Source organism: Notamacropus eugenii, chromosome 5, assembly GCF_028372415.1.
Source record: "Notamacropus eugenii isolate mMacEug1 chromosome 5, mMacEug1.pri_v2, whole genome shotgun sequence".
Lineage (NCBI taxonomy): Eukaryota > Metazoa > Chordata > Mammalia > Diprotodontia > Macropodidae > Notamacropus > Notamacropus eugenii.
This window is the reverse complement of record NC_092876.1, coordinates 413,880,868-413,905,309: the sequence shown is the minus strand read 5'-3', so window position 1 is coordinate 413,905,309 and position 24,442 is coordinate 413,880,868. Positions and strand designations below refer to the sequence as shown.

The 24,442-nt window shown below is 35.6% G+C and overlaps 1 protein-coding gene across 2 annotated transcripts in view; it reads left to right on the top strand.

The window, feature by feature from the left end:
- Positions 1 to 24,442, top strand: part of B3GALT5 (beta-1,3-galactosyltransferase 5) — a 50,723-nt gene that overhangs the window by 9,117 nt on the left and 17,164 nt on the right. The window contains exon 2 of one of the 2 annotated variants that reach the window (XM_072614782.1): positions 19,330 to 19,499. The exons of the other annotated variant lie outside the window; for it this stretch is intronic. The gene's annotated coding sequence lies outside the window, so the exon portion shown is untranslated. The remainder of the gene's footprint in view (positions 1 to 19,329; positions 19,500 to 24,442) is intronic. 2 annotated transcript variants of the gene reach the window in all.

Genomic DNA, 24,442 nt, shown 5'->3' with positions numbered 1-24,442 from the left:
AGAAAGAAGGTAGGGACCTAACTTGGACTTTAGAAAAAAGTAGATATCATAGACTTGGAGTAATTACTGAATGTGAAATTAAAGGAACATACATGCTTCTCAGCTGTGCTTGACACCTTTACAGAAATTAACTATTTTGGCCTAAAATAGTTTTCATGAAGAAAAGTAAATGTTAAACATGCCCTTTACTAACAGCAATACAATAAGAATTGGATTCAATCTAGGACTTTGAAGAAAGGATTAAAATGAATTGAATAGTGAGAAATTTAATTCTAAAAAACTCATTGGTTATAGAACAAATCATATAAATCAATATCATTAAAGAAAATGAAAACATTAAGACAACATACCAAGACAAGAGAGAAAGAACACATAAATTAATTGTGCATGCAACTATAAAAACTAGAAAAGCAATATTTTTTTGACTTTTCTCTTTTTTTTAATTAATTTGTTTTCAGTTTTTAACAATCACTGCCATATGTTTTAAATTTTCCTCCCCTCTCTCCTCCCTCTCTCCCCAAGATAGCATGCAGCCTTATATGGGTTCTATACATACCTTCTTAATAAACACATTTTCGCATTAGTCATGTTGTATAGAAAAGTTAAAATAAATTGGAGAAACCATGAGAAAAACCAAACCCAAACATCAGTTCTTTCTCTGGAGATAGATAGCATCTTCCTTCATAGGTCCTTTGTAATTAATTTGAATATTTATAATACCCAGAATAGCTTAGTTGTTCACAGTAATTCTTTGGACAATCTTATTTTTGTTCTATGCGCATCTCTCATTTTTAATTTTGTAAACAACATATTATCAGCTTCTGGTTTTTCATCCATTCTGCTGTTTCTATTTTATGCATGAGTTCATTCCTTTCACATTCAGAGTTATAATTATTAGTTCTCTCTATCCTATTTTTCCTTACTAGTCATCCTTCTCTCCCTCTCTTTTTACCCTATCCCTCCTCAGACATCTAATTTACTTATGACCACTGCCTCTTTAGTTCACACCCCTTCTACGTGTCCCTTCCTTATCTTATTCCCTCATAAGGCTTTTATAATGTTCTAGATGTATTTTATTTCCTCTTTGCCTAGTTCTATGAGAATAAAATTCTAACATTACCAACCCTCCACCTCTCCTGCCTCTGTTACAACATTCTTCCATTTATACCTCTTTGTATGAAATAATTACCCTATTTTACTTCTTCTAACCCATTTTCTTTTTTGGAATCATCCCATCATACTCAGCTCAACCTTAAGCCTTATAATATACACATTCTCTTTCAAACTACCCTAGTAATGATATCATTCTTAAGAGTTTCGGATACTGTTTTCCCTTATGCAAAATAAAGTTTGATTTTATTAAAGTCCTTATAAATATGCTTTTCATGTTTGCCTTCTTATGTTTCTCCTGATTCTTGTAGGTCAAATTTTCCGTTTAGGTTTTTTCTTCACAAATACCTGAAAATCCTTTTGTGAATTACAAATTCATTTTTTCCGCCTTGCTGGATTATACCCGGCTTTACTTGGTAAATTATTCATGCTGCAAACCCAACTCTTTTACTCTTCAGAAATTCATGTTCCATTCCCTTCATTCTTTTGATGCAGAAGCTACTAAATCTTGTGTTAGCCTGACTGTAGCTCCACAGTATTTAATTTACCTCTTTCTGGTTGCTTGCATTTTCTCCTTGACCTTGGAGTTTTGAAACTTAGCTATAATGTACCTGTGAGTTTTCATCTTGAGTTCTCTTTCAGGTGGTGATCAGTGGATTTTTTTTCTGTTTCTGTTTTACTTTCTAGTTCTAGAACTTCAAGACCATTTTCCTTAATAGATGATTGAATTATAGTGTCTGGACTCTCTTTTTGATTATAACTTTTGATTAGGCCAAGAATTCTTATACTGTTTTAACTCAGTCTGTGAGTTGTTTTTGTAATGAGACATTTCCCATTCTTTTTTTTCCCATTCTTTTGATTTTTTTTTATTTCTTGGTTTCTTATAAAGTCATTAACTTTCCTTTGTCTAATTCTAATTTTTAAGGTGTTATTTTCTTCCACAAGTTTTTGGATCTCTTTTTTCAATTGGTTGACTTTCTTTTCATAATTTTCTTGAATTTGTTGCATTGCTGTTTTTTTTCTAATTTTTCCTTAACCTCTCTGATTTTTTTAAAGTCCTTTTTACCATCTCCCAAGAACTCCTTTTGGGTTTGTAACCCTTTTATATTTTTCTCTGAAGTAGAAATAACACTTTTGACTTCACTATCTTCTTCTTAGTTTGAATTCAGATCTTCTCTATTACACTGGTAGCTATCATGGTCAAATTTTTTTCTTCCCTTTGGCTTACTTATGGCCTATTTCTTGACTGTTAACTCTGTGTTAGAGTGAGCTCTTGTCCTGAGGTGAGGAGGTTAATACCTCAGGCTTCAGGTTTTTCATGCTCTTGTTTTCTGAGCTCTGTCTGGGGGTCTGACCTCAGATATTTCTTGCTGCTCTTGACCCTTGACCAGGGTCCCCAGCAACACTGTCACCATAAATACTCTTGTTCCCTCTGGTTCCTAGACTGTCTGTAAGCTTCAGCTCACCCCTTTGCCCTGGAACCAAAACCAGGGACTCTTCTTTCTTGAGAGTGATCACCACCAGCAGGGCCCTCATCCCTCTGCAACCACACTCACCAGAGTGGACTTATTTCTCCTGGCCCACAGCCACAGTCTCAGACTACATCTGGGCACCATGACCAGTGCCAGTGGAGGGCCCTGCAATCTTCCCTGATCAACTGTCTGCCCTCCACCTCCCCACTGTCTATGGAGTAAAAGTTCCTGAAGTGGAGGCCGCCTCCAGCACAGCTGTCCCTACCCCTTGTTTATTGATTTGGTGGTATCTGTCTAGAGGTATGTGCACCCCAGTCAGACCAGACTGCTGCCCCCAAGAGGTCAGGTCTTTCCTAATATCCTCCCAAGTTGTCTTACACTGAACAACTGCCTTACTCTGACTTTTAATTATTTCTTTTACTCTCTAAAGTCAACTTTGAGGCATTATATTAAATTACATGTGGGGGAATTTGGGAGAGCCAGGTAATTTCCTACCTTATTTGGTCATCTCTTCAGAGTCCTCATCAAAAAACAACGTTCTAACAATGTCAACTAGACATAAAATCTGAAAAATTGAAAAGCAAACAAGAAATGAACAAAATTAAAGCAAGACCAACGCTGAATTGATCAAGAACGAAGAGGCATAAAATGATTATTACTATTGTTGAGTCATTCAGTTGTGTCCAACCCCTTAGGACACCATGGAGCATTGCATACCAGACCTTCTGTCCTCCCCTATCTCCTGAAGTCTGCTCAAGCTCATGTTTATTGCTTCTATGGCATTGTCTATCCATCTTATTTTCCATCATTCCTTTCTCCTTTTGCCTAGTTGAACATCAAGGTCTTTTCCAAATTAGTCCTGTCTTCCATTATGTGGTCAAATTATTTAAGCTGCAGCTTCCAGTGAATAGCCTGAATTATTTTCTTTAAGTATTGACTGATTTGATCTCCTAGGAGTCCAAGGGACTCTCAGAAGTCTTCTTCAGCACCACAGTTCTGTCGTGTTCAGTTATCCTTATCGTCCAGTTCTTACAGCCATACATTGCTACTGGAAAAAAAAAACAAAACATAGCTTTGACTATATGGACCTTTGTTAGCCAGATGATATCTCTGCTTTTTAGCATGCTGTCCAGATTTGCTGTGGCTTTTATTCCAAGAAGCAAGCATCTTTTAATTTCATAGCTGCGCTCGCCATCTGCTGTGATCCTTGAGCCCAAGAACATAAAAACTGATGCTGCCTCATTCTCCTCTCTTTCTCTTTGTCAGGAAGTGATAAAGCAGGTTGTCACAGTCTTGGTTTTTTTTAATGTTAAGCTTCAAGCCAGCTTTTATTCTCTTCTCTTTCACTGTCATCAAGAGGCTTCTTAATTCTTCTCCACTTTTTCCCCTCAGACTGGTATTGTCTGCATATCTGAGATTGTTGATATTTCTCCTAGAAACGTTAATTCTGGCTTTTGATTCATCCAGCCTGGCATTTCACTAGACACTTTGCATGTTAAATAAATAAGATGACAACATACAACTTTGTTATGCTCCTTTTCCAATCTTGCAATGACAGGTAATTTAATTTAAAATAGAAAAGGAAAAAAAAATTCAGTATCAATAAAAAAATTCACAAAAAAATAAGATGAAATAAAGGAAAGTATCGAGAATGATATTGTCCAATCTTATTCAAGAAAAGAATAGCTTTACTTAAAGTCATAAATACTTGTACAAGTTTAATATATCCAACTTAATAGAAGAATAAATAATGCAATAAGTATAAAAAGGCATAAATGAATATCCCTAAAATTTTCCAGAGGAGGTAGTTTTAGAATAAATTATATAGAATATAAAAATAATTATATAATCTGTAAAAAGAGGTAAATAAGGGATTCCACCAAATTCCTTCTATCAGCAAAATATGTTCTTGACGCAGAAACTGGCAAGAGACAAAGCAGTAAAAAGAAAATATAAATCAGAACCCTTAGTGATTAAAATATAAACATATGAATTAATATCTCTAGTGATGCAAAAAACATTCAATTAAGTACTACTACAACAGGTGCAACAATATGTTTTAATTATGACTTGGTTGATTTGTGTTAGAATTCATGGTTGGTTCAATATGAGGAAAATGGTAAACATAATAGGTCATATTAATAACATAAACAGAAGAAAGTCACATGATATGTTCAAGAGATGCTGAAAAGCTTTTGTGAAAATATTAGTACTAGATAAATTAACATTAATTAATTAGCGTTAGATAAATAGTATCTATCTAAAACCAAGAACTGCTATTGTATGTAATGGAGAAATCCTAAAGGCCGTTCCTGTAAGAACAAAGGTAATGGAAGATGTCAGTCATCGCCGTAGTTATTTGATGTCATTTGATGTCAGCTGTGGCACGGGTCAATTAACTGATAGAAATTGACCATAGGGAGAAACCAAATGATTGCTTTTTGCAGATGATGTGATGACCTGTTTAAAGAACCCTATAGATTCAACTAAAATTAGTTGAAATGAGTTCCAGAGAATATGAAATAAATCTTTGTAAACAACCAGCCTATATACACATTAACAAAACCTAGCAGGAATAGATAAAAAGAAAATAATAACTACAGAAAATATAAAATACTGGAAATTTTACCTACCGACAAGAACTATATTGGTAGTTAAACTGTGAAATACTATTTGCACAAATATATCCCTAAGGAACTGGAGAAATATTAATTGTTTATAGTTAGGCCATGCCAATATAAGAAAAATTAGAATACTATTTAAATTAATGGGCTTATTTAGTGCCATAGCAATCAGACTGCCAAAGGATTATTTTATAGAACTAGAAAAAAAAATAAAAGCATTAATGTGGAGGAAGAAAAGGTCAACAATCTCAAGTGAAATAATAAAAAAAAGTGGGAAGGAAGGTGGCCTAGCAGTGCCAGAATTCAAACTATACTGTAAAGCAGTAATAAGACTATTTATTTGTTATTGGTTAAAAAGTAGAAAGATCAATCAGTGGAAGCAACATAAAGAAATGACTAGATTGGTATAATGTTAAAAAAGCCCCATAATACCATAATTATTGTGGAAAGGGCTCACTAAGTAATAAAAAATGCTTAGAATAATTAAAAAATAGTTTGGCAGAAATTTGTTTTAGACCAATATTTGACACCTTATAACAAGTTAAGTTGCAAATGGCACTAATTCAAGGTCATATCTTAAGTAATTTAGAGGAGCAGGGAAGGAAATACCTTTTTGCAATTCTGGATTGGGAAAATGAATGACTGAATAAGTAGAGGTAGTTTTTACATAAGTGGAAATAGGTTTTTATGGATAATTTGATTACACAAAGTTGATGAGTTTCGGTATTAATAAAATCAATGCAATTAATAGAAGGGAGTCATTTAAATGGGAAAAAAATCATTTTCTCTGATAAAGGTCTGTTTCCAAGATATGTAAGGAATTCATTCAGCATAAGATCCCAGTAGGTAAGTGGTCAGAAGATACTATTCCAAAGCAGAAATGTCAGCTATCAACAACTTAGAAAAAAAAATCACTACTAGAGAAACTCAAAGCAACTGTGAGGTGCCATCTTACGACCACCAGATTGGTAAAGATGATATGAATAAAAAATGACAGTTGTTGGGAGGTCTTCAGGAAAATGGATATTAATGCAGTGTTGGAAGCAGAATGATCCAGTTCTCCATGTTCCCCTTCCCCAAACCTTTTACATATAACTATGCCACAAAGACCTAGAAAAGTACCAGATCTAGTCCCGATTGCTCACAAGAAAAAAATCACAATGAATCAATTTTCTAGACTTTATCAGCATAGGGCAGATAACTGTGGGCGCTTTCTAACCAGGAGAGCACTATGTGAAGTCATGTAATGCAAAGATTAAATGAGGGCTGTTTAGAATAAGAGTTTATATAATAATATAATTTGTATAATGTATTTTATAAAAATGTAGTTTATATAATAATATAATTTATGTATAACAGTTTTTATAATGTTTATAGTAAGACTATATAATAATATAATTTATAAAAATATAATTTATATAATAATATGTTATGTGTAACAGTTTACGTAAAGTTTATAAGAAGAGTTCATATAGTGTTTATAACAAGAAGAGGTTTCAGATCCACGACAGATAGACCTGAGGTTCAGGAAGGAGAACAGTGAAAAATGGTGGGTTTCTCACTCATATCCTAGACTCAAGTCAAAGATCTGTTGCGGACTCAGGAAGGGACTTGTCATGTCAGGTCTCCTTAATGACCTCCTCCCCTCAAAAGGGGTCTAGGCATGTCAGACCAAGATGAAGATAAGTCACAGACAGAAGGCTGTGTCCAGGGTGAATATCTCTGTAGCTCTGACCTACAAGAATTAATCCAAAACCCAACCCAGTCTTAAACCTGTAGCTGAATAACCAGGGCAGGAAAATCATTCCAACGGAGAGCCTGAATTCCAAGTTGAGAGGGTTTGGGTCCAACAGTAGTATTCTACTAACTCAGAAGGCAAACATTGTTGTGTTTTCTGGACCCAGGCTCCGGTCAGGAGCCTGCAAAACTTAGCCCAGGAAGGCAGCATTAGTCTTTACTTAGATCAGACAACTGGCTTCATGGAAAGCATTTTCTGTCCTGAGAGCAATCCCTGAAATCTGTGAAGAGCCCAGCCCTCAATATCCAGAGAAAGCAGGAGCAGTGCTCCAAGCAATAGAAAGCAAGGCCCACGCGTTCCAGCGCAGACAGATCCTATTCCTAAATTAGAATCCCAATTTGGGAAAAAAGCCTGGAAGAATGAGCAAATAGCAGCAAAAATTCTAGCATAAAGGCTACCAGAGTGACAGGAAAACCAAAACAAATCAGAAAAAAAATGCTGAAATGTCTATCAGCAAAGCCTCAAAGAAAAACACAGCTTGAACACAGTTCCAATTAGAATTCCTAAAAGAAGTATTTAAAAAGGGATAAAAATGAGTTGATAAAGCTGGCACAGTGGCTAAGAGGACTGGACTTGGAAAGACACCTCCGAAGCTGTGACCCTGGGAAAGTCATGTAATCTCTTAGCCTCAATTTCCTTCTCCGTGAAAGGAGGATAATAATAGTGTCTACCTCATAGGGTTGTTATGAAGATTAAATATGACAATGTGTATAGTGCTTTGCAAGCCTTAAAGTAGTTTATAAATGCTAGCTATTATCATGTTTGATGTGTTTGTTATTGTTACATGAGAGGGGTAGAGGAAGAAAATGGAAAAGAAACGATTTCCATGGCAGAAAGACTTAGAAGGGCAATTAATAAGTTGGAACAAGATATGTAAAACCTCAACCAAGTTGCAGACTTCTGAGAAAACTAGACTGGGCCAAATAAAAGTTAATGACCTTTAGACACCAAGAAATCGCAGAACTAAGTAAAAAGACTGGAAAAAAAAACCAGAAGAAAGTGTATGGTAATTACTATAAAAACAACTGATTTGGAAAACATATCAAGGAAAGATGATCTGAGAATAATTAGATTACCTGAAAACCATGATTGGGAGGTGGGTAGGGAGAGAGGAAGGTAGGAAACAGAAGGTGAAAGTGAAAGAGAAAGGAAAGGCAGGGGGAAGGAGGGAGAAAGGAGAGAGAGAAAGATATATATATATATATGTATATATATGCATATATATACATATATATATACAGAGAGAGAGAGAGAGAGAGAGAGAGAGAGAGAGAGAGAGAGAGAGAGAGAGAGAGAGAGAGAGAGGATATACCATATTTCAAGAAATAATGAAAATTGCCTAGAGGACAAAGTGAAAATAATAAGACTTCACTGTGAAAGATATCCTCAAATGAAAATTCCCTGGCAGTTTATAGCTCAAAACAAGAATTTCCAGGTTAAAAAAATAAAGCAAACAGAGAGAAATCATGTACTGTGGAAGAACAACCAGAATCACACATGATTTAGCAGCTGCCACTATAAGTGGTGGGGGTGGCATCAAAAGAGCCTAGAATGTAGCAGTCTAAAATATCTGGCCTTACAGCTAAGATTATCTTTCCCAGCTAACCTGTACATAATCCTACAGGGGCAAGAAATGGATCTTGAAAAAAGTAGAGGACTCCCAAGAATTCCTAAATGAAAAGATCAGAGCTGAGTAGAAGCACTAAAAAGAAACATAAAAAGGTTAAAAAACATAGAAAGGGACTAAAAAACATAGAAGGGACTAAACAAGGATGAAGTATTTATATTCTAATAGAGGGAGAAGATAAAAGTGATCCCTCAATACCATAATATCATCAGGTGCAGCATAGAAGTTAAATGAGAGAGCTTGGGAATAATTTTGTTATATTTTGATGATCTTAAAAGAAAAAAGGAAAAGAGAGGATGCTATACACTAAGAAAAAAGGGAAATTATTTCTCATAGTCAGAATGTGCAGCAAGAAGATATGTAAACAAGGAAGCGGTGGAGGGAGTTGGAAATATTTGTCTCACATTCATAGGAAAGCATCAGAAAATAGCAGAGTATATGTATACACCCAATTTGGTATAGAAACATATTTCACTCAATAGGGAAACCAGAAAAGAGAGAGGAAAGAATAAGAGGGAAATAGATTTACAGAAAGGATTAGTCACAAGTAAAACAATTTCTAACCATGAGAATTAAGAAAAGGAGTTTGAAAGAAAGGAAAGAAAAAATTAGAACTTGTAAATGAGTTTTGGGTGAGGGAAAGAGAAGAGGGGCAGGAAGGTGGACTGATAATGCTTCAAGCATAGAGCGCTGGACTGAACACTTTCCTTACATCCCTCTCACCTTTGTAAAGATGATGGAGGAAGCAAAAAAGAAAATAGCAAGATAGGATGAAAGGGAAACACAATTAACTATCAAAACTGGTTATGTGAATTGGTTGTCCTTGTCCATCCAAAGGAACATGATAGTGGAATGGATTACAAAGCAGAATTCAGCAGTATTCTGTTTAAAATAAATACACTTGAAACAGACTCATACAGAGTTAAAATAAGAGGCTGAAGGAAAATCTATTATGTCTCAGCTGAACTAAAAAAAATTCAGGGATAGAAATCATGATCTCCTGCAAGGCAACAGCAAAAATGAATTTCATTAAGAGAAATAAATGGAGGAAAGGCATTATACTGATATGTTACATGGACAGTATAGACAAGGAATTTCAGTATTTAACGTATATACACCAAATGAAATAGTATACAGATATCTGAAGGAAAAATTATAGGGAGAACTAGGCAGTGAAACTGTAATGACTGAGGAGCTCACTATGATCCATTTAGAGTTAGACTTATGTGACAAAAAAAGAAAAAAAGAAAAAAAGAGAGACATTAACGTCCGGAGTAGAATTGTAGAAAAGTTAGGTCGGATAGATTTCTAATGATTTTTAAATGGAGAGAGAAAAGAATGTAAAATCTTCAGTTGTTCATAGCACTTTTAGAAAGATTGACAGTATTAGGACATAAAAAATACTCAAGGAAGTATAGAGTAGAGAAGCAAAAGTGTTAAATAAATACATTGAAAAGTTGATGATGGTGTAATAAAAAATTTTTTTTTGTAAAAATTGTAAATTTTGTAAAATTATTTAAAAGGTTACCAAAGAAAAAAAATTAAGAATTAGAGGCTAACTTAATTCTAAGGAATTATTATGACAAAGAATTAAAAACAATAGAAAATTTCATTAAAGATAATGACTTTTAACTATTCAGTTTTGCCTCGGTAGTATTAAACATAGTTTTGCTGGGTAGAGTATTAAGTCACCATAACAAAATTTATGGAATGCAGCCAGAGCATTCCTTAGGGGAAACTTTATATCTCTCAACAATTTTACCAGGAAAAGTCAGAGAAGCTAAGGCCACTCATGTTGGGTGGGGTGAGGAAGTCAGTGAAGTCAGGAAAACACTGGTCTTATCACAACAATTCATAAATGAGCTCTCCAGTGGGGAGGAGGATAGAACTGGGACGAGATGAATTTAGAAGTAAATGCTAACAAACATCAAATAACAATTATTTCTACTATTATGTCAACAGTTTGAAAAAGAGTAAAATAAAATGTTTTAAATTTCTTTAATAATAAAAATATCACCTTGATGTCAAAACTAAGGCATATCAAAACAAAATGAAAATATAGAAAAATATCCATAATGAACTTTGCTATAAATCTCATGAATATATCAGAAAAGATGATGACCTGATTGTATTATGAATGCAAAGTTAACTCCATATTACATTATCTCTTCATGTAATAGCACATATTAATAACAAACCCCACAAAAATTACGTGACTGTGTCCATAGATTTTTAAAAAAGCTTTTAACAAGACAGAGGGCCCATTCCTATTAAAACACTGGAAAACATAGAAATAAATAGACATTTCCTTAACCTGATGAATAGTATCTAACCAAAACCAGGAGCCAGCATCATATGTAATGGGGATAAGCCAGAGTAGTTTTAAATAAGATCAGGGATGAAGGAAGACTGTCTATCATCAACACTATCGTTTGATATATTGCTAGGAATACTAGGTATAGCAACACAACAACAAAAAAAAAGAAATTTGGAGGGTAAATATTGAAAAAACCACAAGTGATAGCCTTTTGCATATAATATGTTGAAGAGTCAGCTAAAATTAATGGAAACAGCATCTTCAAAATATAACAGAATAAATGAATCCACATAAATCCTCAACATTTCTGCATATTATCAACAAAGCCACGAAGACAACAGGAACTTTATGAATAGAATGACAAAACACTCTGAACACAAAAATATACACCCAAATAATTGGAGAAATATTATTTATCCATGGATAGATCTAAATGGATTTACTCATTCAATATCTGGTCAACCATATTACCAAAGGACCGCTTTCTAGAGTTGGCAAAAATAATAATGAGATTCACCTGCACCCAGTAGGCGGGCATCTACCATGCTCGTTCAACTAACGTTTATTAGTGCTGAGTGCTGGAGATACAAAGAAAGACAATACATAGTTCTTGCTCTCAAGGAGCTTACCTTTCTTTGCTACTAAAAAGAATGATGAAATGAGTATGTTAGTGTCTATTTTACCTTTTTATCCTTTATTTCCTTGGAGAGCATTTCTAGCAATGTGATTTCTGGGTTATACTAATCACAATTAGAGTAATGCTAAATTGCCCTCCAGAATTAAATCAAAGCCTCAGTGATGTAGTAATATACATGATTTTCCTATACCTTCAAGATTCCCATCTTTTGTCATTGCTGACTTGCTGAGGATGAAGTGGGACTTCAGAGCAGTTTTATTTCATGTTTCTCTTGTTAGTGACTTGAGGCAGCTTTTCATGACTGTTAAATCATTTGCAATTCTTTTGAGAACATGCCATTTGAAAACTTGTCCATTGGGGAATAACTCTTGGTCATATTTGTGTTTGTTCTCTATGTAGCTTAAGTATGAGATCTTTATCAAAAGTATTTGATACCAGGATTATTTCCTGCAAGTTCTCTTGTTTTATTCTATCTAGTTGCATAGATTTTGTTCAAGCAAAACAAGTTCATGAAATCAAAATGAGCTATTTTATATTTTGTGATTGCCTCTCTCCTTAATTCCCATTCATAGATAAGAAAAGTACTTAATATGATTCTTTTCTAAATTTTTACATTTTTTACATATTTTAACCTTTAATATTCGAGTCCCATAGTCATTTTGAGCTTTTTATGCTACCTGGTATAGGTGATTTCTGCTAAATTGCTTTCTAGTATTTCCAACAATTCTTGTTTAATAGGTGATTTTTTTCTTTAAAAATCATTGAAAATAGCACTTGTATATCTATCTTTTTTGTAGGGTTTAAAACTCAAATGCATAGAAATTCCATTGTACTTTGTCATGTTTTTTTTTATATCTATTGATATGATTATATGCCTTGGAGTTTTTGCTTTTGATATGATTATGTTAATTATCTTCCTAGTATTGAACTATTCTTGTTTTTCTGATATAAATTCAACTTGATCACAATGAATAATTTAGTAAATACATTGCTGTAGCATTTTTGGTAACATTTCATTTAAACGTTTTTAATTAATATCCATTAGGGATATCAGTTGATTGTTCTCTTCCTTTATTTGTCTCTGGTTTAAGTATTCAGACAATAATTGTGTAATAAAAAGAGGGTTTTGTGACACAATTTGGTATTAATTATTCTTTAAATGAATTTGCTTGTAAATTCATATTGACCAGATTTTTTTCCCCTTTGGTAATTCTTTCATGGATTGATAATTAATTTATGAAAATATGAAATGAGGCACTGCTGCTTCTTTGGGTACTTTCTGGGAAAGACCATGACTGGTAGAGGGAAATGAGGTGGCAACCACACTTTAATTTTCTAACATTGGGGTTTATTTCACCTTCTGTTCATTGATTATTTCATATTTTTAAGAATCATTGATTTCTTTTAAATTCTCAGTTTTGCTGGCTTAAAATAGAGTATCGCAGATTCTGATAATTTTTCTTATTACTTCACATTGTTAATATTTATTTTGCTGATCCGATTTTCTTCTCTTATGTTTGTGATCCTTTTAGCTCAAGGGCTATCAACTTTGTTTTGTTAAAGATGATTTTCAGTCTTGTTTATCAATTCTAAGTCATAAGGTCAAATTAGTCAAATGTTTAAAGAAATTAGTTCATTCTGTTCACTGGAAGGAAGTTGAAGCTTCAAAGTATTTACTTTGGCTCCGTAATGAGAAAATGGGACTCATTAGAAAAGACGCTCAACTTGGAGAAGACTGAAAGCAAAAGAATAAGGGGATGGCAGAGGATGAGATAGATAGTATCATGGAAATAACAAACCAGAACTTGAACAGATATGGTGGAGGATAGAAGGGGCTTGGTGTGCTGTGGTTCATGGGGTCACTAGGAGTTGGACAATAATGAAAACAATTCTGTAGTAGTTTTGATTTTCATTTTATCTATTTCTCCTCTTATTTTTGAGATTTTTTCTTTTGTACTTTGAGTTTGTCTATTGATTTTAAAAATCACATATTCAATTCATTAATTCACTTAACACTAGTATGTTCTTTTTATATTAGTAGGTTCTCAGAGATATATTTTTCTTCAGAGATTGTTTTAGGTGTACACCAGAAGTTTGCTTATGTTATGTCATTTTTATTACTTTCACAGTCATTAATTGTTCCTGTGATTTATTAATAATATTCTTTAGGATATCATAATTATGCTTCCATCTAGGTTTCTATCTTTTGCTTATGCTAACTGCAACAATGACTATTTTTATCATATTATTGTCTGAAAATGACGTAAGTAGTACATTTTTATGTGTGGATATCCTTCCGCCCTTCCCTTGGAGCATACATAGTCAGCATTCTTGGCAAGCATGTGCACATTTGGGAGTGAACCTAAAAGTCAACATGTGACTTTTGACATAGATGATGAAGAGTTCTCTTTCTTTCTGCTGAGACAGAAAAGCTTATGTCCTGGGGGCTTAACGTGGAGATCACAAGTAGCTCTCTAATTTGGTCCTGAACAGAAAATCAGTGGATAATACAAACAGGCAACTCACTCCTCTGTCATGTCTTGGGTTATGTGGCTAGGGAGGGGTGTTTGATGTGATGAGATCTAGATTTTAGGAAAATCACTTTGGTAGCTGAGTGTGAGATTGGAGTAGAATAAAGAAAAACTTGAAACAGTTAGACTATCACAAGAATACAGTTTCTGTATGATTAGTCTGAACCAGGGGGGTGGGTGCAGGAGTGGAGAGAAAAGGATTATGCGACAGATGTTGTGGAGAAGGTAATGAAAAGATTTGGTAATGGATTGGATATGTGGTGGAGTGAGACATAGGAATTGAGGTGACATTGAGGCTGTGAACCTGGGTAACTAGAACATCAGTTCTCCTGGACAGTAATAGGGAAGTTGAGAAGACAGGAAGATTTTGGAAGAAAGATGATTAATTTTGTTTTGGACATACTGAGTCTGAGACACCAGTGGGATATTGAGTTTGAAATTTCAATAGGCAATTGGTGATGTGGAAGTGGAGCTCAGGAGAGATATTAAGGATGAATAAGTAGATCTGGGAATCCTCTGCATAGGGGTGATCATTTGACCCCATGAGAACTGATGAAGTCATAAAATGAGACAGTTTAAAGAAAAAAGGGAGACTGGGAAAGGACCTTGGAGGGAAATATTCTTATGAAGATCCAGCAAAAGACACTGAGGATTAAGCAGAAATATAAGTCGAAGAACCAAGAGGGAGCAGTCACAAAAACCCAGAGAGAATATAGTATCCAGTTGGAGAAGGAGACCAATGGTGTCTATATAGTCACAAGTGACTTTTTTCAAGGCAGTTAATGGAAAACACAAGGAAAGACTATAGGACCGTAACTGGCAGGATTTGGTGAGGGTTTTTCTTTTTTTTAAGAATGAGGGGAACTCGTTCACACTTGTGTACATTAGGAAAGGAGCTATTGATTAATTATTGATATTAGGATAAGGAGATATTGGAAATTAAAGAGAGACTGAGGATTAAGGTGAGTTAATCTGCTAGAGAGGTCAGGAAGATAGAGGGTACATGTGGGTTGGCCTTGTAAAATATTAGGGCCAACTCATTGTCAGAGACAGGAGTCAAAGAGGAGATAGTAAGAAAAGATCTTTGGAGGGATGTGAGAGTAGGTAGAGGAGGAAACTCTAGAACAGAGGAGGGAATGTGCCTACTGTTAATATGCCAGGCGTTGTGCTAAGTTCTTTTTACAAATACTATCTCATTGGATGCGCACAACTCTGAGAGATAATTATTATTTATTTTTATTACCACTTTACATTAGAGGAAATTGAGATAGACAGAAGTTAAGCGAGTTGCCAAGGATCATATAGCTTTTAACTGTGTGAGGCTGCATTTGAATTGAGGTTTTCTGAGGCCTGTTTTCGCCTGTCTGCTTTTGTGAATGCTTTCAGTTTCTTTCTTTCTTTCTTTTTCTAAAAGTATGAAATGAAGTCCTCAGCAAAGAGAATGGAGCAAGGGAGTGGTTTAGGAGGCTTGAGGAGACAAGAAAAGATTTGAAACAGCTGCTTTAGTGAACAAAATAAGTGAATGAATTGAGATAGTGAGAGCCCAGTTGAATTTATTTAGCATAAATTGTGGCTTTGTGTTTTTATCCAGTTCCATTCAAAAATATATTTGTAAGAAGGGGGGAGTCATCCTGAGTTGGGGTTTGGTAAGACATGATTGGTGATAAGACAATGGAACAAAGTATTTAAGAGCAGAAGACAGTGTAAATTCATCAAGAGGTTAATATTGGGAAGTAGTCAAGTATTTAGTAAGTTCCTACTCTATAGAGTATGGAGAGGTAGAGGAATTAGAGGTTCTAGTGTAGGTTTACAAGAGTGAAGCATAGGGAGGGATAGAAAAATGAAATATAATCAGATAGAGGAAATTGAGAGTTCTTGAACACTGAAGCATAACAATTGTGAGTGATATTAAGGTGAAAATTAAGACATATATAACTGAGGTAGAAAGGAAGGTATTTCAGAGAACATCTACATGTGTGTAGAAATCTACTAGAATGAAGAAGGAAGTTGGAGGAGAGAGGGACAGTGTGAGCCTGATGCTGAACTCACTGAGAAAGGATGGAGAATATAGTGGGCCTTGGAAAATAACAGCTATCAGAATTTGGATTGGATGACAAATTTGGGTGGAATTAACCTCAAAGAAGAAGTTTCTTAGTAATGGTTGTAAAGGAAATGGCCTTGGAAGAGCAAGAAGCATTCTGATTTCCAAAGTACAGTCAGGGGATCAAAGGATGTCAGTGAAAATGCAACCTGTACTTGAAGGTGTAGCAAAGGAGACATCGCTGTTAGGAGGAAGCACGGTTCTGCGAGGCTCAAGTGAAATAATGGATGTAAAGCACTTTGCATACGTATATATGTGAGTTATTATTACAGCTGTTTCCTTCCTCCTTTCGTAGCAAATTTCTCTGACCATGGCAAGAGAATTGCAAATGTTTTATAATAGAAATTATTGTCGCAAGCATCTCTGAACTGTTGTAATTGAATGTAAGTATAAAGAACCTTGTTGCTTGATTGTATTCTAAATTTGTGACCTTTCCTTGTCTCAATTTACTCATCTAGATTTATAGGAAAAATAAGTTCTTAGATTTGCTATCTTTTATTTGTTTAATAGTTTTATATTCGTGTGCTAGGTCTATCGCATCTTTCTGAATGAGATGAGCATAACATATGTCCTCAAAGGAGTGGTAGGATAAAGATAGGATGTGATAAAATGTAAAAGTTTTCATATTTAAAATTTTATTTAGTTTCTTTTGAACTTAAGAAATAAAACAAACATGACATAGTAAAATAGCAACGATTGTACATGAAATTACAAATCTGTTATGTACAACTTGCTAGTCCCTTTAAATATTATGAAGTTACCATGTAAATTTTTTCTTTCTTCTCTCCTTCCCTCTGCCATGGCTACCATTAGGCACAAAAAATGTGTGTGTGTGTGTGTGTGTGTGTGTGTGTGTGTGTGTGTGTGTGTGTGTGTAAAACCAGTATATACATACTTTATCAGTTCTTTCTCTGGATGCAGATGATATCTTTCTTCATATGTCCTTTGTAGTTAATTTGAGTATTTACAATGGTCAAAATGAGTTATTCACTCAAAGTTGTTCTTAATACTATTATTATAATATACAATCTTCTCTTGGTTGTGCTTATTTTTCTCTTTATTATTTCATGCAAGTCTGTTTTTCTAAGATCATCAAGCTTATTGCTTCAGTAGAATACAGTAGTATATTCCATCAGAATTATATATCACAACTTGTTCAGCCATTTCCCAGTTGATGGGCATTCCCACAATGGCTGCCAGTTCTTTATTGGGAAAACTGGCAAGCAGATTGGCAGAAATTGAGCCTAGACCAGTATCTTACACCATTCATCAAGATAAGATCAAAATGGATTAATGACCTGGATATTAAGAGAGAGATTATGGGGAAATTTGAAGAACATGGAATATATTATGTATCAGACTTATGGATACCTTAAATATCCAAATAATATATGAATAAACAAGAGATGAGCAGTATGAGGTATAAAATGAATAATCTTGATTACATTAAATTAAAATATTTTATATAAATAAAATAAATGTAGCCTAGATCAGAAAGAAAGCAGAAAATTGGGGGGAAAGCTTCAATTTTTAATACGTTAGTCAACTTCACTTTGGAAAAGGCAAGAGAATTTAACCATTTTCAGTTAAGAACTAGGATATATGTGATTGACTTTCAGATGTTTCCATTGGGTAAAGGAATATACTTCAAGGATTCATGATAACTGTAATTATATTAGTAGTTTCCCAATACTTGTATCTACCTGTAGAAGTGCTTGCCAGAAAACTTACATGAAGGTATCCAGAGAATAAAATGATAGGATGTACAAGAATGTGACATGATATGCTCGTATGTAATCTTCAACCAAAGGAGATCCTGAGAAGAGAATTTCTGAACTCAAGGCTTCTTGCTACTACTATGCTAAGAAAAACTGCCCTAGCCTCTAACTTGAGGTTTCTCATGTTGTTTGCTTGAAACAAGCAGATCATACATGTTGCTGATGTCTACAACATCAAGAGTGGGACATAAATTTCAGTTCCAGTTTTGACCAGCTTATCTTCCCCTTCTGTTGTTTGTTTCCTGACACGTAAACCCTTATCTTCTCCTCTTCCTTTCTATAAACATTCCATTGTCCCCACCCTGCTTATGTATTCAATTATAAATATACCGAAACTGATGTTCTGGATTCTCTGGGATCATAAGTTTTCAGTATACCCTGCACTCTGATCCCATGCTATAATGCAGTTACACATCTCTGCATCATTAATTCAGTGATTGTTAACAGTGCTTAATCAGTGGACTCTTGGATAATTTTCATCTCACTAAGATTACTTGTTGTGTTGAAGGTTGATAGTATGCTAGGCCTGGAAGGAACAATAGAGATCATGTGTCCATAAAGGAGGAAGGAAACCAAGTTAAAGCTGTTATAAGAAAGATGGAGCTTAGGCAACGCCTTGTTTTCCCTGGACATGGGAGGCCATGATACCATTTTGTAAAGGTTACAAGATTATATGATTTCTCTAAGAACAAAGTACCCATTCCTACCCAACTGGGCTCCTCATGCCAATCTGAGAATTCACCTTAACTATGTGACCCTTAATCTGCCCCCAGATGACAAATTGACCCGCTAACTTTAGGGCAAGACGTTTGTCCCTGCTAGTCAGTAGTATTAAGGTCAGGTATGTCACCTCATGTCTGTAACAAATTAGTGCCGTTATGAGAAAGAGGAGGGCTCTCCAGTCTAGAATTTCCTTGGATCTAGTCTCAAGGAAAATTTACCTAATAATGATGGATTACTTTTGGACCTAATTCAGTTGACCCTCTCCTTATTTCTTTCCATGGTAGAATTGCACAGCCTTGAGGTTCCTGCCTACTCTGGAGAAATAGTTCAGGTCTTTTTCAATGACAAATTTCCCTTTAGGATTATTCAGATAACTCCTTCCCAGAAAGGGGTTGGAGGACCAACCTATGGTACTGTTGGAAAGTGCATTTCTTTCTAACAGCATGGATGAGGAGCCAATTGACAGCATGTTTGCCTGCAAATCCAGAATATATTTTTTGATGTATTTCCTTTCACGAATCATCAAAAATGTTTTAAAAATAATTTTCCTTTAAAGGGATATCAGATATGAAATTATCTAAATGACACTGATTTTTTGTTTTTCCTTCTAGTGATTGCTGCGTGATCGGATGAACACACTTCATTTTGATAAACATCACAAGCTCAGAAAATTTGAAAATTTCAGCCTGCACTGACAGTGGAAAAGTGGAATAAGTTTTCTTATATTATCTCACCCAAGATTTAGCTTCCAATTCTAGGGGATCATTTCACCCAGGAAAAAGTAAATCCATTTTGTCGTGGTTAATGTCATACCTGTACTGAAGAAAGATATTCAGAATGAAGGAGTCTAACTTGCCAAGGAGGATTCGGCTCAAATTAAGAAAACTAAGCAGAAAATATACATTTGGCTGATGAATCAGATGGGAATTTAAAAAAGAAAAAGAGACAACCCCTACTCCCCTCACCATATTTCTTGATTCATATCAATACAGATTAATTACTCTGTCTTTCCTTTATAACTCAGTCAAATGCTCTTGTGCTATTTCCTTAGTAAGCAATTTAATTAGAATAGAGAAAAGGTAATAAAAGAAAATAATAATTCATATGTAAACATAATTTGTGTATTCTATTTTATCCCCAGTTACAGTCTGTCTTCCCAAAGACAAACCCTCATTGTGGTGCAATATCTGTTTTTCTTATAGTGACCTTCCAGTGGGGAGGCAGAGAGTTAACTCAAAACATCAATATATTATTTTTTGACTTCCCATTTCCCAATGAAAAGGATGATACAAAGTCATAACTCGTTTATATGTAGAATAACCAGTCTAGATAAACCAGTTTAGAATGTAGAAACTTCACTGATTCTGTTGGTCATAGGTACAAAAAGGCCAGCAAGCTATGAACATAGTTCAGTAAAAATAGCACCAACCAATTTTACAGTCAGAGGAATCTGGAGCCCCAAGAATGCTAGTTAATCCTCAGGAATTATAATTTCCTCACGCTTTGGTCTGTCTAGGCTTGATACTCCGGCATTTAAAACAAGGCAATGAAAAAGGACCACAAAGCTAAGACCCTCCGTGGATTGTCTCGATGTCATAAATCTAACACTGACAGTTGTAAGAGGATAGACCTGATTGACATGTAAATGTGTCCCTCTTAAATTTCTCTTAACTCTTAACACCTAACCTCTCTTAATCTCTTAATTGAAAGATTATGCTTGGGCATTCTCCACTTTACTGCCTGCAGTCTCTTTAATCCAAGTTTATGCCAAGGAGGCCTTACCTGTTGCTTTATCCCTATTCAACTTGATTCAGTTTGGGAGTGAGACCATTCCCTCTCCCTCTAATTTATACTTGTACACACACAGCATAGCTGATCACTGGGTTTAGAGTCTGGGTATGGGTTTGAATTCTGGCTTTGCATTTTGCTTACTGTGTGACTCAAGGTAAGTCACTTAAACATCTGAGTCTCACCTTTGCCAGATGTTAACTGGAAATAATAATAATACCTGATAACTTGCCTCAAAACATTTTTGCAAGCTCCAAATGAGTCATCATCACCATCTCAATCATCTACATTTTCTTTAATCCACCTCTTGCATTCAGTATAGTTTAAAGCAATCTCTTTTTATTGTTTTCTAGATTTATGTCTTAGCACATTCTAGACTTTAGGGTTCCTGATACAATTTTTATCAGACCATGGTACATTTTAAAAATTTCTTCTCAGCCACTTATCCAGCTTCTTTCTCCTATGCATATCTAACTAATCTGAGTGTGGAGGTACATTCCTGTAATCCAAATTGATCTTTTTAGGTAGCTCTTTTTTCTTCTTCTACCCATTCCTGTTTAGGTCTTAAGAATCTCACATTTGGGACAATTTCCCCTGCAAAATATTAGGATATTAGATCCAATCTTTCTTTTTACTGAACCCTTTGAAATGTCCTTTACCCATTTTGGGGTGAATTACAGATTACACTTGGCTCCATTCCCTTTTTATGTCATGCTTCTAAAGAACACTTGTTCCTGAGGTTTTTGCTGTTTCTGTTTCAGTAATCAGGTCCTCCTTATTGGTAATAATTACATCTAAAGTAGCTGCTTCTCTTGTCATTTCCTCTGTCTTTTGAAGGCAAATCGCAAATTTATCAGCTTTTCTCCTCTTAGCAAAAGAATTTATAGATAATTGAAATTTCCTTTTACTACAGTATCAGACTTTGAAGCTAGATTTGTGACCTTTTTCTCAATTCCTTGTCTAATCAATTCTTTAGTTGTACTGTAGAATATTCTTATTTTTTAAATTTAAATTTATTTATTTAAGTTTTTAACATTCATTTCCACAAAATCTTGGGTTACAGATTTTCTCCCCATTTCTCCCCTAGCCCCACTCCAAAATGCCAAGCATTCTAATTGCCTCTATCACTAATCTGCCCTCTCTTCTAACATCCCTCCCTTCCCTTGTCCCCATCTTCTCTTTTGTCTTGAAGAGCAAGATAAATTTCTATACCCCATTACCTGTATTTCTTATTTCCTAGTTGCAAGAACAATACTCAACAGTTGTTCCTAGAACTTTGAGTTCCAGCTTCTCTTCATCCCTCCCTCCCCACCCATTCCCTTTGGGAAGGCAAGCAATTCAATATAGGTCATATCTGTGTAGTTTTGCAAATGACTTCCATAATAGTCGTGTTGTGTAAGACTAACTATATTTCCCTCCATCCTATCCTGCCCTCCATTGCTTCTATTCTCACTTTTGATCCTATCCCTCCCCAAGATTGCCTCCTTCTCCCACTGCCCTCCCTTCCATTATCCCCGCCCCCCGCTTATCCCCTTCTCTCCCACTATCTTGTATTGTAAGATAGGTTTTCTTACCAAAATGAGTGTGCATTTTATTCCTTCTTTTAGTCGAATGTGATGAGAGTAAGCTTCGTTTTTTCTCTTACCTCCCCCCTTTTTCCCTCCACTGAAAAGTCTTTTGCTTGCCTCTTTTATGAGAGATAATTTGCCCCATTCTGTTTCTCCCTTTCTTCTCCCAATATATTTCTCTCTCACTGCTTAATTTCATTATTTTAAGATATGATCCCATCCTATTCAATTCACCCTGTGCTCTCTCTCTCTCTCTCTCTCTCTCTCTCTGTGTGTGTGTGTGTGTGTGTAATCCCAGCAACTACCCAGTTACTGAAAAAAGTTTCAAGACTTACAAATATTGTCTTTCCATGTAGGAATGTAAATAGTTCAACTTTAGTAAGTCCCTTATGACTTCTCTTTGCTGTTTACCTTTTCATGCTTCTCTTCATTCTTGCGTTTGAAGGTCAAATTTTCTTTTCAGCTCTGGTCTTTTCATCAAGAGTACTTGAAAGTCCTCTATTTCATTGAAAGACCATTTTTTCCCCTGAAGTATTATACTCAGTTTTGCTGGGTAAGTGATTCTTGGTTTTAGTCCTAGTTCCTTTGACTTCTGGAATATCATATTCCACACCCTTCGATCCCTTAATGTAGAAGCCACTAGATCTTGTGTTATCCTGATTGTATTTCCACAATACTTGAATTGTTTCTTTCTAGCTGCTTGCAATATTTTCTCCTTGACCAGGGAACTCTGGAATTTGGCCACAATGTTCCTAGGAGTTTCTCTTTTTGGATCTCTTTCAGGCGGTGATCGGTAGATTTCTTGAATACTTATTTTGCCCTCTGGTTCTAGAATCTCAGGGCAGTTTTCCTTGATAATTTCATGAAAGATGATGTCTAGGCTCTTTTTCTCATCATGGCTTTCAGGTAGTCCCATAATTTTTAAATTGTCTCTCCTGGATCTGTTTTCCAGGTCAGTTGTTTTTCCAATGAGATATTTCACATCATCTTCCATTTTTTCATTCTTTTGGTTTTGTTTTGTGATTTCTTGTTTTCTCATAAAGTCATTATCCTCCATCTGTTCCATTCTAATTTTGAAAGAACTATTTTCTTCAGTGAGCTTTTGAACCTCCTTTTCCATTTGGCTAATTCTGCTTTTCAAAGCATTTTTCTCCTCATTGGCTTTTTGGACCTCTTTTGTCAATTGAGTTAGACTATTTTAAAGGTGTTACTTTCTTCAGCATTTTTGGGGTCTCCTTTAGCAGGGTGTTGACCCGCTTTTCATGCTCTTCTTGCATCTCTCTCATTTCTCTTCCCAGTTTTTCTTCCACCTCTCTTACTTGATTTTCAAAATCCTTTTTGAGCTCTTCCATGGCCTGAGCCCGTTGAATATTTATTTTGGATGTTTAGGATACAGAAGACTTGACTTTTATGTCTTTACCTGATGGTAAGCATTGTTCTTCCTCATCCTAAAGGATGGGAGAAGGTATCTGTTCACCAAGAAAGTAACCTTCTATGGTCTTATTTTTTTCCCTTTTTTGTGCATTTTCCCCAACCAGTTACTTGACTTTTGGGTCCTTTGTCAAGAGTAGGGTATACTCTGGGAGTCTGCAAGATCTCAGTTCCTCCAAGGTGGCCCAATCAAGCGTGTACTGGTCTGGACTCAGAGTGGGATTTTTGTACCCAGAATCTTAGCAGTTGTCTCTCCACAGCCACATGGCCTCCAGTTCCTCCAAGTCAACACTGGGGGCTGATTTGCAGATAAGCTGGATGGGCAGGGTCGCCATTCAGTGTGAGACAAAGACCAGCTCCCCTAGGGCCTCCATATGGGGCTGAGGCAAGACTCAGCTCTTTGATGCCCCCAGGGGTTTTTACGCTCTAATAATGGTCTGGCTGCTGGGCCTGCTGATGTGGCTGCCTGCCTATGTGACCTCTGCAGCAGCTGCCTAAGGCTGGAGCTATGGAAAACCCTTCTCCCTTTCTGACCAGCTGACCCCGTCACTGACCTTTGGTGCCTGTGGGTTGAGGGATCTGCGAACCTGCTGCTGCTGGGACTGGATTCCACGACTGGAGATTCCACCCCCAAAGGCTATTCTTGAGCTGCTCTTCCAGGCCAAGACTAGGCTGGGCTCCTCGCTCCCCTCCGTGTCTGGTGCAACCGACATTTCCCGTGGGCCTTTCAGGACACCCTGGGCTGGAAATCTCCTCCACTCTGTTCTCTACTTCTGCTGCTCCAAAATTTGTTGAGAGTTCCTCTCTACACGTATTTTATGGGCTGTGTGGGGATACCCTACGTATGTGTGTCTTTCTACTCTGCCATCTAGAATATTCCTATAATAACATTCTGTCTATTTGTAACTCCATTGACTCTCCCTCAAATGCTCAATAA